This window comes from Myxocyprinus asiaticus, chromosome 8, assembly GCF_019703515.2.
Source record: "Myxocyprinus asiaticus isolate MX2 ecotype Aquarium Trade chromosome 8, UBuf_Myxa_2, whole genome shotgun sequence".
NCBI lineage: Eukaryota > Metazoa > Chordata > Actinopteri > Cypriniformes > Catostomidae > Myxocyprinus > Myxocyprinus asiaticus.
This window is the reverse complement of record NC_059351.1, coordinates 20,039,583-20,056,319: the sequence shown is the minus strand read 5'-3', so window position 1 is coordinate 20,056,319 and position 16,737 is coordinate 20,039,583.

Below are 16,737 nucleotides of genomic sequence, written 5' to 3'. Positions count from 1 at the left end.
AGAGGGCTCTTCCGCCCTTGGGCACGCCGCCATACGGTCCTCCGCCAGCTGGACCGCTTCCTCCAGCGATTCCAGGCGATGGCACTGGACCCATTCCGCCATCCCTTCTGGAAGCCGGCAGATCAGCTGTTCCAGCACCACTTGGTCGACCACTCCCTCAACGTTGCGGTCCCCCTCCAGCAGCCATTTCCGGCAGGCATCACGGAGCTGCTGAGAGAAGGCGAACGGGCAGCCGGCTCCTTCCAGCTTCATCGTGCGGAACCGTTGTCGGTATTGCTCTGGGCTCTGGCCAACCCACTGCAGGATGGTCTTCTTCAGGTCACTGTAGACCAGGAGATTAGCCACCAGCAGTTGCGCTGCAAGCTGGGCTTCCCCGGACAGCAAAGGGATGAGCCGAGCCACCCACTGAGCGTGCGGCCAGCCCCAGATTTCAGTGGTGCGCTTGAACAAGTCGAGGAAGGCTTCCGGGTCATCTTCCGCCCCCATCTTCATCAGCGTGGGCGGGGGCAGGGGGCTGCTGTTGTCTGGGGTCGCTGCCGGGGCTCTTTCCTGGTTAAGAAGGCTCCGAATGGCCTGCCGGTCCTCTGCCTGAGCTCTAAGGACCTCATTGAAGCGCCGTTCCTGATCTTGGCTGATCTCAAGCAGAGCCTGTTGGTGGGTCTGATGTAGGTCGGCGAGGGACTTGATGATGTCGGACAGCGGGAAGGACTGCATGGGGCGTGCAGTCTTTAAACCAAGTCCCAGGTTGCGGCACCAGTGTAAAAGACCTTCAAAGCAGGAGGACACAGGAGAGCGGTTTCCTCATAAGTAAGGCTTTAATTAATATACTCCAGCGCTTTACAGCTTCACAATGACTCAGCAGCTTCACAGTAAGGTTTCTTGCCCCTGACTTTCTTTCCATCTGCTGGTGGTGTGGCCGCTTATATGCCGCTCTCCCCATGCTCACTGGAATTAGAGAAAGGTGTTAGACATAATTTAGCTGAGGTGTCAGCGCACTTACCGCTTTCTCTCTCCCCAGATGGACGCTCAACCACGTCCCCGTTGCCACAGACAGCTTTGCAGTCCTTGGTATTCTAGCTGTCAGTTTGTCCAGATACTCAGGTGACATTTCACCCCACGCTTCCTGTAGCACTTGCCATAAATGTGGCTGTCTTGTCGGGCACTTGTCACGCACCTTACAGTCTAGCTGATCCCACAAATGCTCAATGGGGTTAAGATCCATAACACTCTTTTCCAATTATCTGTTGTCCAATGTCTGTGTTTCTTTGCCCACTCTTTCTTTTTGTTTTTCTGTTTCAAAAGTGGCTTTTTCTTTGCAATTCTTCCCATAAGGCCTGCACTGTCATACATGAAACTGGTTTTGAGCAGGTAGAATTCAATGAAGCTGTCAGCTGAGTCTATTTTTCAAACTAGAGACTCTGGTGTACTTATCCTCTTGTTTAGTTGTATCTGGGCATTCCACATCTCTTTCTGTCCTTGTTAGAGCCAGTTGTCCTTTGTCTTTGAAGACTGTAGTGTACACCTTTGTATGAAATCTCCAGTTTGTTGGCAATTTCAAGCATTGTATAGCCTTCATTCCTCAAAACAATGATTGACTGATGAGTTTCTAGAGAAAGCTGTTTCTTTTTTTGCCATTTTTGACCTAATATTGACCATAAGACATGCCAGTCTATTGCATACTGTGGCAACTCAAAAACAAACACAAAGACAATGTTAAGCTTCATTTAACGAACCAAATAGCTTTCAACTGTGTTTGATATGATGGCAAGTGATTTTCTAGTACCAAATTAGCAATTTAGCATGATTACTCAAGGATAAGTTGTTGGAGTGATGGCTGCTAGAAATGGGGCCTGTCTAAATTTGATCAAATAGTGATGGTGCTGTTTTTTTACATTAATGTCCTGACTATACTTTGTGATTAGTTGAATGCCACTTTGGTGAATTTAAGTACCAATTTCGTTCCAAAATAGCAAAATCTGTACATTATTCCAAACTTTTGGCCACCAGTGTATATATGTGTGTGATAATAATAAATATTTGTTAATATTTAAATTTGTTATATATTTTTTTTTTTCATGAATAAAATGAAGCACAGTTTTAGGACCATTGTGATGGTTTGAATTTTATGATAATTAAGCACTTTTTGGACATTTTTACTTTTGAGTTTTATTTTGTAATTATTCTCAGTAGTGATGGAATTTTTTTTTTTTTTTTTTTTTTATTAAATAATACAATGTTTGTTTGTTTTTAGCAAATTAGCATTTTTTTTAAATAAATAACTTTAAGGCAATACAGTAAATATTATCATAATGTTTGAATACATTACAATTGTATAAATATATGTATATTTAACTGTATATTCTATAAATTGTATACAAATATTATTATTATTATAATTTTTTTTTTTTTTCAAATATAAATAAGATTTTTTAGCATTGCAGTAATGAATATTTTGGGCAGAAATGTGCTTAATTGTCATGAAAACAATGTCACAATGCAAACATTTTATGGTCCCAAAACTAGGCTTAATTTTCATTTATATGCAAAATATAATTTTTCATTATTTTTGTTTTGATTTTGTCCTGAAATATGACCCAAACATGTTCTTGACAGTTCACAAGATTCACACGTATTCGGCACATATTGAGTGTACCCAAGCCCACCAAAATCTTTGTCATACATTTATGGCTAAAATTATGGACTAATCTTTCATTTGAAGTTTTATTTCTTTAAATATTAAGTAAAAAATCTTTCATGAACTATGGGAAAATTTGGAATGGGCTTAAAGCTACACTGTAAGATTTTTTGATAGAAATGAACAAAATTTTATTAATGAGAAAGTACACCATCAACCCGTCTTTCAAACCATGATTTTGCCTTACTACGGTATTCACAACGGTAAGTAAAAAGATTATTTATTTATTTTTGTTTTATTTTTTCACCTGATGAAAACCTAATGGTCTAAACGTTGCAAGCAAGTGTAACCCAATGTATTTTTGTAGCATTAAATCAATGTCCAGACACTTGATATTTTTTTCCTTTAAACAGATCTAATTAATCAGTCTAATTGCTCACCCAAGTAAAACAAGCAAACTGTCATTTCTCTAATACATTCTAATCCAAAGATATCACTCTCAGCCAGTTTGAATAGAAGTAAATGGGGTTTGCTTGTTAGGCTGCTCTAAATGGTTGCTAGGGAGTGGCTAAGTAGTTTCCATGATGTTACCTGAAGTCTGATTGCTCACCCAAGTAAAACAAGCCAACTGTCATTTCTCTAGGACATTCTGAACCAAAGATATCGCTCTCAGCCATTTTTAATGGTCAATAGGGCTGATTGCTAGGGTGCTCTAAATGGTTGCTAGGGCGTGGCTAGCCAGTGACCAGAGAGATTCTTATTGGCTGATTACTAACCTGACTCAAAAGATCCAATCGCCAAGTGTATACACAATTCTGTTTTGAAGATAACCTTCTGAGCCATTCTGAATGGAAGTCTATGGGGGTGGTTGCTAGGGCCATTTCCAAGATGATACTTGGACTGATTGGTAGCCCGAGTGAAATGAGCCCACCCCTGTGTCTCTACGACATTCTGATTGGGAGATATGATCCCTCAAAATTCATTGTCTTGTCATAGTAGGAAACAATTTTTTTTCATGTGCAAGAGCCTTGCCATAGTATGCCTATGGGCACTTTTGGGCTGGTTTTAAGGCAGCATTTTACAGTTTTCGGATGCTGCCATATAGAAATGATGCGAGACAGAAACGCGGATACTGGAAAAATAAACACATAATATAATTCCAGACATATGTAAACATATCCCTAAAACAATGTGACAGTTAATCATGTCTGGCAATTTGACAAATATGTTTTCAATATTTTTAGGATATGTAAAAATTAAGGTGACATTTGATTATCTATAATCATTTTGGAAATCAAGATTTATTTGCAAACTAATATTATAAAAGTCAGAAGACATTGTCAGTATACCACATTTCTTCAAATAAATTTATATGCATTCATATACTCATTAAAGCCTTAGACTTAAACGGATTTCTTATCCTGTGGCTCCTTCAGTTGGACAAAAATAGTATTACAGCTTTCATTGGTTAGATAAATGGCTGATTTAAAATTTGCTGTTAGCCCATTCATCATAAATCCATGAAATTTAGTATGATTCCTCAGAATGTCCTGTTTTCTATTTAAAACTATTTACATAGTTTTGTGAAGTTTGGCATTTGTGCACACAAGATACAGGAATATTAGTCATACTGGGCAACACTAGTCAAATATATTGGATTGTATCTTTTAGACGATTTAATGGATCAAAATTCTTTTGATAACTTTTTGCCTGCATGGTCTAGCGCTGACCTGGGCCAAGTTTGGTGAAGATCTGATTAACGCCCTAGGAGGAGTTTGAAAAAGTAGGGTTTTCAGTAAATTAGAATGGCAGAATTTGTTTTTAAATGAAATAAAACTGAGATATACATTTTGTAGGACTTGACGCAAGGATTTAGAGGTAAAAAGCATTTTGATTTTAATGTGCTCGGATGCCAAGTAATTAGCACCACCTAGTGTCCGACAGGTGTGTGTGTGTGGGTGCCTGAGTAGTAGGAGGGGGGGGATTTCTGACCATCCCACCAAGTTTTGTGTCTCTGCAACTTATGGTCTCTGATACCCAGACACTTTTAAGGCAGAAAAAGAATAATAAATATAGCTGCGAGCAGCAATGAATGGGGTTCAGGCGGTTTAAGGCCTTTAAGCACATGCGTAAAAAGGTATTATGTTTTATTTAGCAATCATGTAACCACCTAGATCATAGATGGAATAGACCATTTACAGCCAATACAGGCAATTTACTAAGGAAATACATGGTTTTTAAAAGCTTTTTAAAGCTTATAGCTATGCTATTAAAGCTATGGTCTGATCTCCATAAAAGTCTACATGCTTGTTTAGAATCATATGTCGCATGTGCTCACCTAATTTCGTGAAGTTCTGAGTTTTTATTTAGGAATTATGAGCATTATTTGTTCACTTGACCATGCCCATTTTCTAAATGACACTGTTATAGCTACCCAAAGGGTAAAGTTAATTTTTTTTTTTTTTTGATAATTATTGACCTAGAGAGTCCAGAGAATTGTTCTGCATTGGTTTTATTGAGGTTGAGTGAAAAACCTAGGACTAGTTCACAAAAATAGGTTTTTTACATAATCGTGAATATTTAATGAATGATTTGATTGACAGCAGTGGTTCTTGAGGCAAAATTGTTCAGTATCAGGAGATCTAACAAATGATATGAATTATAGCTGCGTCCCAATTCAGAGGCTGCATCCTTCAATGGTCGCATTCGAAGGCCGATTGCATCACTGCTGCGTGACAAAGGCTGTCCCAATTCGAAGGCTCCTTTAAATGCGGCCTTGAAATGAAGGATACAACAGATGGATCCTTCTCGGCCTTGCCTATCCCAGAATTCATTGCACGCCAATGGAACATTGATTAGAATTAACACTAGCTTATTGATCCTTCAAATTCAACAATCATCAAAGATAATTATCAATTATCAAAATCAATAGAATATTAATAAGGATTAATATCGCTGGGGCACCGCCCTGGAATCAGGGACTAATAACCAGACAGTATAACAGTCTCAATATTAGATTGTTCTCTTAAGAAAATGGACATTCAAAAAGAAACAATGAAGGCTTGAATCCGAGCACTGACATCCCCTGCCAGCATTTGACATGGGTGAATGCAAAACAAACCAAAACACTTCTCTTTGAAATTACGATTAATATGAGAGAGAGAGAGAATAAAGTGGTGGCACCAAAGCCGGTTTCGCGATTGTGGGAGAGAAAGCATCTGATAGTTTATCACTCAGAGACGTGGTGGACGGCTCGTAAACCGTCCCGCGGTCTTTGGTTCTTTAATGGATAAACTCAGTGTGCCGGTCTCACCCGCGATGGCGGAAATACACAACAGTCCAATGTGGTTGGACTACAACACAGAAGATCTCATTCGTGATAAAAGTACATTACATTAATACCTTGAGTATTATTAGCAGCAATGAGCGGACTTGGCGGTCCGTAAACTGTACAAACAATAACCTTGATACACAAGAATAACACACTATAATATTCTGTCTCTGCCCAGACGTAAACCTCTTACTTGAATCACGAGGACGCAGGTAGAATGTGTGTTCATCCATCCTTTAACTCCGACTCGGTTTCTCCAGGCTCGGGTGATGACGGGAGGCCGTTTCCTCGCTCTGTCGGCGGGCGGTACGGCTGCTGATTCTCGGCGGGCTGGCGGAGAAATCAGCGACGTCGACTTGATTGAAGAGGGAAGAGAAATATTTTTCTCTTCACTTCTTCAGGCAAACAGATGAAGATGCGGATTGCTCAGCGGTCTCCTTCGGAGCCGTTAGAGTGTTCGGTGGAACACAGAGTAATCTCAACTCATCCAGCGAGATGGAGATTGTATGGCCAGAGTTTCAAGTAGAATGATACTTCCTTGTGCCACGAGGCTACACCTGAGAGCAGCGATGAGCTGCGTCTACGCACGGCAAACAAAGTTGCTGGAAGCAAATCCCAGAAGGATCTCAGGGGTATTTCTACTCCTGATGATGTCATGGTTGAGGGGCGTTCTGTCATGTGCCTCATCCAATAGGAGTTGAGAGTTCGATCCTTCAGTGAGCAAGGCTTCATGGGATTTGTAGTCTATTTTGGACTTCCTTTGTTTGATTTTGGCACGGTTTTTATCAGTAAGATTTATGACTTTGTGTGTGGGCCTCAGTTAGGTTTTACGACTGTGTTAGGCCTGCCTTTGTCTTCTATCCGAATACATGAGGCCCAACAATGGTGAAAATATTTAGACAATTTTTTTTAACCCTGTTTTGTTTTCAGACAGTTTAATATAACTTTCAAAAAAGTCCAGTACAAACGTTACAGTCACTCGGCAGCTGTCACAGTTGTTAGGCGACAAGAACAGTCCTCTGTAAGCTAGACTGTCCCAATTAACAATGCTCAGTCCAACCTTTGCAGCCTTCAAGGTGTAGCCTTTGAAGTCTGAGTCCTTCGAAGGATGCAGCCTTTGAATTGGGACACAGCTATTGTGTGTATGTGTGAAACACCACGTGATTACAGAGACATAAAACTCGTTAGTGCCATCTATTGGCCGATTTCATTTAAATTTCTCTCAGACCTCTAGGGCCAGGAGTCAAACAGGCCCACCGAGTTTTGTGCCGATCGGCTTCTGATAACCTTGTCTAATAGGTGCTAAAACTTCATTGGCCAATGGCGGCCATGTTTTTTGAGATACGCCAATGTCCTCATAGACAGTCATGGCACCTTGGACAGACACTGCATGCCGACTTTCAACTCAATCAGACTAACGGTTGTGTAGTTAGAGCAGTTTTCATTAATGTCCTGTTATAGCGCCACCAAGTGGCCAAACTATGCAGTTTTTTTACTGTGCCCTCAGATTGAGCTCATACACATGTGTACCGAGTTTGGTGAAAATATCTAATTTCTTTCGGGCGTTATAGCCATTTTAGTAAAAATGGCCCGCCCTTTTTTGAACGATTTGGCTCGACTTATCGACTGTGAGTCAAAATGTAAACTTTTTTTTTAATAATTATTGATAATCAGACTCCAGAGTATATTTCTGCACTGGTTTTCTTCTGATCAGGCAAAAAACCTAGGACTAGTTCACAAAAGTAAGTTTTTAACATTATCTGAAATATTTACCGAACGGTTTGACAGACACCATTGCTTCTTGAGGCAAAGTTGTTTAGAATGAGAAGAGCTATCAGGTGATATATTACTTGTGTTTTTTCACAACACTGCATTATGTACAACCATTAACACCTTCAAAAATTGTGATAGCACCACCTAGTGTCCGAATTTTTTAAAACTTTGCACAACTCTCTCAGACCAAGAGTCAAATAGGTCCACCAAGTTTCGTTCCGATCGGTCATTGTTAACCTTGTGTAATAGATGCTGAAATTCGATTGGCTGATGGCGGCCATGTTTTTCCAACATATGTGAATGTCCATATAGACAATGATGGCAGCTGAGACAAAGACAATGTATGCAAATTTTTAAGTCAATAGGATTAACGGTTTCATAGTTACAGCCAATTTCATGTTTTTTGTTATTATAGCGCCACCATGTGGCAAAACCACACTAACTTTTCTGGGCAACCAAAGATTGGCCTCTTACATAAGCATGCAAAGATTGGTGAAGATATCTCATTTTCTTCAAGAGTTATAGCCATTTAAGTACAATTGGCCACTCCTACTTCTGACCTTTTCGCATACCTTAGCTAGCTCGAGTCGAAAGTTCAAACTTTTTTTGATAACTTTTGATACTGATACTCCATAGAATCGTTTGGTACTGGTTTGGTCCCGATCGGATGAAAAACCTAGGACTTTTTAAAAAGTAGGTTGTCTGAAAAATCCAAGATGGCGGAACATTTTTATAGACGGAAATGAAATCGGAGATATACGTTTTGTTTGATTTGAGCCAAGGATTCCAGTGGTATTCCACACTTGAGTCTACGACAAACGATCTAGGAGTTATGAGCAGTTTCACGTTTTTGATTGTTGTAGCGCCCCCTATTGACCGATTTGGCCGAGTCCGTGTTTCTGAGTAGCAAGCAACACTACTACCATCTGATTAAGTTTCAAGTCTCTAGGCCTTACGGTTTGCTCTGCCCGATCAGTTTTATGGCGGAATAATAATAATAATAATAATACTAAAAATCTTAACAATTACAACAGGGTTTCGCTTGAACCCCTAATATTAATAATAATAATATAATAATAATCTTAACAATTTCAATAGGGTTTCAGCGCTAAGCGCTTGAAACCCTAATAATAATAATAAAAATCTTAACAATTACAAAAGGGTTTCAGCGCTAAGTGCTTGAACCCCTAAAAATCTTAACAATTACAATAGGGTTTCAGCGCTAAGCGCTTGAACCCCTAATAAAAATCGTAACAATTACAATAGGGTTTCAGCGCTAAGCGCTTGAACCCCTAATAAACAGAAAATCAGTACGAATACAATAGGTTTCCTGCACCTTCGGTGCTTGGACCCCTAATAAACAGAAAATCAGTACAAATACAATAGGGTTCCTGCACCTTCGGTGCTTGGACCCCTAAATATGAGAGTAATTAGTTATCTGATTAGCCTGTGGAGGGCGCCACACACACACAGTAGATGGTCATTTATGTTACAATATGAATTCTGTACCTCATCTATATCTAGATGAGACTGTGGTGCCCTTGAACACAGAGTTTGATGTCTCCAGTAAATCCACAGTTTATCACACCTTGTTTCTCTGTGCATATATGAATGAGTTCTCAAAAAAAGAAATATGGATATTAAAAAAAGAGTTCTTTCAGCGTGCTTGTATCAGATGTTCACAAAAAGCAATGAAAGAACTTCTCTTCCTCTACAGAAGATCCATTTCCATTAGCATGGCACACAAAGCGAACATGACACTCAATACAAAGACAAAGAATGGTTGAAGGTTACTAAAGTGACTTTGTCTTTTGTTTAGAATTTGAGTTTTTAGAAACAATGCTTTCATCCACTTAAATCTCGATTATAACAATATATTAATGCAAGAAAAATCAGACTTTATAGTACTTATCTGTCTGTATCTCTATATAGTTTCTTTGTGTTGAAAACATTTACACAATAAGGGTGATTAAAGGATGCCATAATTCTCAATTTTGGGTGAGCTATCCCTTTTAAAACCTGACGTTGACTGAAACCTTGTTACCATTTCAGTCAACCGCGATGGTGACCTGCTTCTAAACTATGTCAGCTTTCATAAGGTGATGTCTTTGTAAATCTCTGATAGAAACAATAGACAGACAGGACAGTATTTGTGCTGTCCCAAACAATAAGCCATTGTTCGTCCCTGCAACCAATGGCCACCGTGCACTATAAGAACATGAAAGCCAGTCAGCAGACGATATACCTTGCTTTAATGTGAGTGCAGGATCAGGACACAACGATACTTTTCAAGTATATCAGAGAGATACGCCTATTGAGTGAAAATCCATTTGTACATATTACATGAGTTACACAATATAAAAGGCACCAGGCATAGTAATGGTTTCCATCAGATAGATTTGATCATTTTAACATGAGTGATTCTTGTCGGTGTAGCTGGTGGTTGCTAGGGCGCCCTTACAAAAAAATCTAAAGTATTGACAAACTTCGTGCAAATGTCACACTCATTATTTTCAAATACAAATGAGCTTGTGATTCGCCGCAAATGTTTGCCAAAAGTGTACAGCTCTTCTCCAGTAGTGGTGAACCTGCAGCAAACCTTTAACGAGAATGAAGAGTTTGCTGCAAATCTCATTTGCATGTGAAAATATGAGTGGTGAAAATTGCAGCAAGTTTTCCAGAACTCTCGATTTTTGTAAGGGCGTTGCTATGCGTTTGCTTAGGTGTTCACAGTGGTTTTTAGTGTGTTAATAGAACACATTACCAACCAGAGAGCATGTCGGAGTGGTTTTAATCATGTTGCTATGCATTCGCTAAGGTGTTCTGTTTTTTTTTAGGGCTTTGCTACAGTATATTGTTGCTATGGTGTTCTGAGTGGTTTTAACAGCATTGCTATGGAGTTTCTAGGGTGTTCTGAGGTTGTTTCTGTGTGGTTGCTAAGGTGTTCTGAGTGGTTTTAAGCACCTTGCTGTGCAGTTGCTAAGGTGTTCTGAGTGGTTTTAAACACCTTGCTATGCAGTTGTTAGGTTAATCTGGGTGGTTTTAAGAATATTACTATGCAGTCAAGTGTTCGAAGGTGGTTGCTAAGATGTTCTAAGTGGTTTTAACAACTTTGCTTTGGGGTTGCTAGGGTGTGCTGGGTGGTGTTAAGAACATTGCTATGCAGTTGTGAAGGTGTTCTAAGTAGGGATGTAACGGTGTCATGGTTTCACAGTATAACACGGTTTTAAAAAGAGACTGTTATTAAACCTTTGACATTTTTAATTCACGGTATTGCATTCACGGTTTTTATTTACTTTTATTTTTTTCTAAAATCCAAGTAAAGGAATGAAAGTTTCCATTTAAATATCAGTTAAATTAAGAGAGAATCGGTTACATTTACACAGCATCATATTTGATTTTTTTAAGATCAAATAAAGCTCTAACTTGCGACATACCCGTTTTACTCAACCATCACTTAATTTTAAAAGCCACATGCGTGAACTGCACAGCCATTTAAAGGCACGCACACCAAAGCACATATGCTTACCCTCAAACAGATGAAAACATCAGTCATAGTCATAGAGATTGTAGAAGCGTTTTAGAGTGGCCAATTCAGAATATTTTACCTTTACAAAGTACTTTACGCAACCAGTTTAAATATTCTGTCCATCATAACAAATTCTGTTTCATTACACTCGTAGTAAAAAACATTCAGTCAGTGAACCAGATAATTAATGCACAGCATTGAGGGTTCAAATATCAGAAATATCCACAAATAGACAGTCTCTAACGTTAATGAATGAATAGAATACAAAAGGCATACTGTTTAACTCACAGACTAAAAGTTGTTTATTTGTATACAGCATAGAGTTACAAAGCATAGAGATCTGTATTTCCTGAGGTAATTCAATCTTCATAAGGGAGCACCCCTGACTTTTGAGCAGATGAAGGGAAGCCGGGACTCAGGCAGCCGCACCAGGGCCTAGTGCCTGCCTATTTGACCTTTGTCAGTGCGAATTATGTAAAGACCCGACATATCTGTTTTGCTTTTTTTCTCTGAACAAAGCGATTTTGTCCAAGTGTGACTTATATTCATGTGCGACTTTATTTCCGGAAAATACTTTATATCATAAATAAATATTAAACTGCTAATAATTTTAGTTAGGCACCTTGATAATACCGTGATACTGTAATACTGCGTTATTTTTTGTTAAGGCTATCATACCGTGAACATTTTATACTGTTACATCCCTTGTTGGTTTTAAGCATGTTGCTATGCAGTTGCTAGGGGGTTCTGGTTGGTTTTAAGAACATTGCTATCCACCGTTTTCCTGGTGGTCTTACTGGGGAAACAAATGTTGGTGGGACTTCCACCGGAAGTTGTTCTACAGCATTCCCTAGCTCTGGCTACAGTCATTGCAGACCCTGTTTACAGCTGGTAATAAGATGTGTTTCGGAAGATCCGATCGCAACGGTCAGCGCTAAATATAGTTGTGAAGGAGGTGCAAAATGTTTTGTGATTGGATCAAAAAAACACATACAGAGGTAGTCAAAATCCACATCGCATTTGAGGTTTAAAACAGTGCCCTGATGCGTCCCGGACAGCAGCCTCTCACCAGTCAATCACCCGCCGAACAAATGTTTAAACTTCCGTGCGGATTTAAAAGGAAATAACTGTCCAATCGGAAAACTTGAAAAAACGATTACATACCCAAGTATGAGAACTTCACAGCTCTTCCTCAGTGTGTCTGTCTGATTTGAACATGCATGGTGACAAGATGACAAGCACACACATCTGAAGCTGAACTAATACAGGTACTCTACTAAAACGACCAATAATTTTGCTCAGAATGTTGCATTTGTGCTTAGATTAATCTCATTCGCATCTGGGAGAAACAGCGCACTGATTTTGTTCGCGCTTTCTTTGTTTTTATTACGTTTTTGCAGTTTATTATCATTCAGTAACACACTGATATAGTGATTGATGTATGTCCATACGAAATCATACACGCTCTCCTCAAAATCCCAGCACCACAATGAAAGAATAAATGGACTGTGTTAACTTGACAATGGAAGTAACGCCCATAGTTCTCACTAAGCTTTACGGGATGTAGGAAAATGGTGGATACAGTTGTGAGAGTGTTCTAAGGTGATAACTATGTTGCTATGTGGTTGCTAAGGTGTTCTGAGTGGTTTTAAGAACATTGCTATGCAGTTGTAAATTAGGACTGGGCGATAGGACAATGTTATCGGATATCGACGATGTCTTACAAAGATCCCGATGCCGATTGCGACACTCATTGAGAGACGATTATCGACAATATCGGGAAATGGCAAAACCATGGATCTGGGAAGTCGCCAAATATATTAAACAGTAGCCCAGGGTGTGAAGCTAGCACCTGCCACCCGCAAAATGCGACGAGGCTGAATCCATTTCGCAAGCTCCTCGTCCAAATATATTTCATGCGCAGGTAATTTTTCTCATCTACCAGCAACAGGTGGCGACCTGTAAGACGTCTCGAAGTGACATGACAAGAAATGCTGTTAATCACAAAGACATGTGCTTGAAGAAAAGCTGTCAATGCTTGTGTCTGATTCTCTGTTTGTTCAGAGGCGTGTAGCACGAGCCTGTCATGTGGAACACGTGCATTTATAGAGTTTTTTCTCTCTTTCATTTGTCTGAAAACTGTTTGCAAGAATAATGTTGTTTATGAGAATGCTGCAACTTATCTCCGATCATCTCTGGAGGTGCTGTGAGTTTAGTTAGCTTTATTTCCACGCAGTTAGCATGCATTGTGAACACAACTCTGCAGGTTTAATAATATATATTTGTATTAAAGAAACAAATACTAAAGTGATTAACTCATAAAGTAATACAAGAAATGTTCACCTTGAACCTAAAATTTAGTTTTATTTTATTTTCTTTAGGCAGCATTAACTCTATTACCAAAACGCAATACAAACACACATGCGATAAGAACGCACATTTGGCAGCATTATTTTGGGAACACATGGGAATATATTAGGCTTATTTATTATGATTATTATTGTCTTTACATTTATAATTGTCTTTAGTTCTTAATTAATTAATAATTATATATCACACATATACAGTGAAATTCTTTTTTTCACATATCACATGTTAGAGTGCAGGGTTAGCCATGATACAGCACCCCTGGAGCAGATAGGGTCAAGGGCCTTGCTCAAGGGCCCAACAGTGGCATTTTGGTGGTGCTGGGGCTTGAACCCCTGACCTTCTGATCAGTAACCTAGAGCCTTAACCACTGAGTCACCACTGCCCCTACTTAGTCTGTAGGCTATTAGTAATTTTCCACCTGGTGTTGTTGAAGGATGTTTGCGTGATGGCAAATGGAGCCGTTGGAGATGGTAAATGTTTAAGTAAGGTGGTTAAATAATGTTTTATTTTATTGCTTTTTTCATTTAGTTTAAAGTGCAGTTTGAATTTAGAAATGTCTTTTTTTTTTTTTTTTTTTTTCAATAAATGAATTCAATTTTAAAGCAAAATCAATAAAGCAAAAAAATTCACCGACCCTCAACAGGGGGGTTGATGTAATTGTATATCGCAATATTTTTTTAAGCCGATATTCGATTAAAATAATTTTTACATATTGCCCAGCCCTATTGTAAAGGTGTTCTTAGGTGGTAGCTATGTGATTGCTACGGTGATCTGGGTGGTTTTAAGGATAGGGTTGGGAACTGAGAACAGGTTCTTGTTCAGAAATGGTTCCATTCTTTAAAAAATACCAGAATCGTATGATCTTCATGACTTTCGGTTCCGTTAACGGTTCTCCAGCGTGCAATTTTCTGCCGATGCAGCTGGAACATTGTCCTATAAATACTCTGACAGTGTTTCCAGCAGCACATCTCTGCAGCAGAGCTGCCCTCTATGACTCTACAGCGTAAAACACACAGAAAAGAATAAATGAGTTAATGAAACATTCCATCACATTTCTTGTTGGTTTAGATTTGTTTATTTAAAATATAGTTAGGATCTATTATTGGATTGTATTTATGTCTATAAAAAAGTCAGCAAATACAACTTTTACAAGAACTGTTTTCAGTTTATTTCTGATTGGTTATATCTGCACTGTAGAGATCTGAATTTATCTCATTAAATTGGTAGCAGACAGCAGAGGGTAGTAAATACAATAACAATTGCATTTCTCATTTCCAAAATTCTTTTAAAAAAAGGTACTAAAAGAATTACTGGAATCTTACCGGAACTGTTAAGGATCCAGAATCGTTAAATTCCTTATGATTCCCAGCCCTATTTAAGAACCATGCTATGCAGTTGTGAAGGTGTTCTTAGGTGGTAGCTAAGTGATTGCTAAAGTGATCAGTCACATTATTTGAGGTATCATTCAAGACTGTAGTACAAACACTGCAGGATGACTTGCACACTGTAGTTTAGGGTATGTTCAAACTACCAAGCCTAAGTATGAGCAATAGTAACAGTGATGCTTGACTTACAAACTACTACCTTATAATCTTCACACATGGAGCGTAAAATTCAAAATCAGTACTGTATACAGTATATCTATCAAACAGTAGTCCTTTTGTATGTATCTCCTGCTGCTAGTTCACAAACAAACTTTGCAAAATCAATATAAGCTGATTTTGAACACTTTGGCTGCTTCATTTACTCCCTGGGCAGATATTCAAACACACAAACACTGTTAATGAAGAGACCTCATCAGTCATATGAATGCTTGTGATGGAGACCCTGCAGAGAGATGGTTCACAGTAGGCATCATCACAAATCACCAGGTTTTGTCAGGATGAAGAAATTGATTAAGGCAATATTATATATATATATATATATATATATATATATATATATATATATATATATATATATATATATATATATATATATATACTGGATATATATATATATATATACTGGATATATATACACCAATCATCAACAATATTAAAACCACCTGCCTCATATTGTGCAGGTCCCCGTCGTGACGCCACAACAGCGCCAACCCGCATCTCGATGATATTGTTCTCACCACAATTGTACAAAGCGGTTATCTGAGTTGCTATAGTCTTTGTCAGTTTGAACCAGTCTGGCCATTCTCTGTTGACCTCTTTCATCAACAAGGCGTTTCTGTCCACAGAACTACCCCTCACTAGATGTTATTGGCACCATTCTGAGTAAATTCTAGAGACAGTTGTGTGTGAAAATCCCAGGAGATCAGCAGTTACAGAAATACTCAAACCAGCAGTCTGGCACCAACAATCATCCATGCGATTATCTAATCAGCCAATTGTGTGGCAGCAGTGCAGTGCATAATGGTAACTCAGATAACCGCTCTGTACAATTGTGGTTGCGTGTTCTGAGATGTGGGTTGGCGCTGTTTTGGCTGCAAAACAGAGAAATGTTTCTTGGAGGGGGACATACACAATATTAGGCAGGTGGTTTTAATGTTGTGGCTGATCGGTGTGTATGTATATATATTGCATCCAATCTTACGAATAAGCAGTGTAACAGTTCAGTAGCTAGTTAAGGTTCGAGTCCCACCTTCAACTGAAGTCTGTTTTTTGTTGTTGTTGGTTTATTCAAATCATGTTGAGCAGTAGTAATTGTGATGCTTGTCATGCAAATATGTAATGGAGTTAATTAGCCTAACTTTAGGCAGTCTATGGTCGCTAAACAACTTGGCATATTAATGTAGATATCAACCGATGTGCGGTCTGATAAATAAAAGCCGCCCACCCAGTCAAATAAGTCAGCTCTCAGAAGAAGGTTTGTGACATTTATGGCTTATTTTGTTATGAAAGGGCCTTATAACAGCATCTCTGTCTGTGTTTGCACAGTGATACATTTTTTCATCTTTGGATAACATCAGCATATTGCCTTTGGCCATCTCGCCAACAGAAGCTACCTGAGACGTGTTAATACAGTTCGTTAGGCAAACTTCATACCGTCTGCACAGGAAGGTCATTGTGTCGACGGTGTGATGTTATACATCACTGCAATAATTTG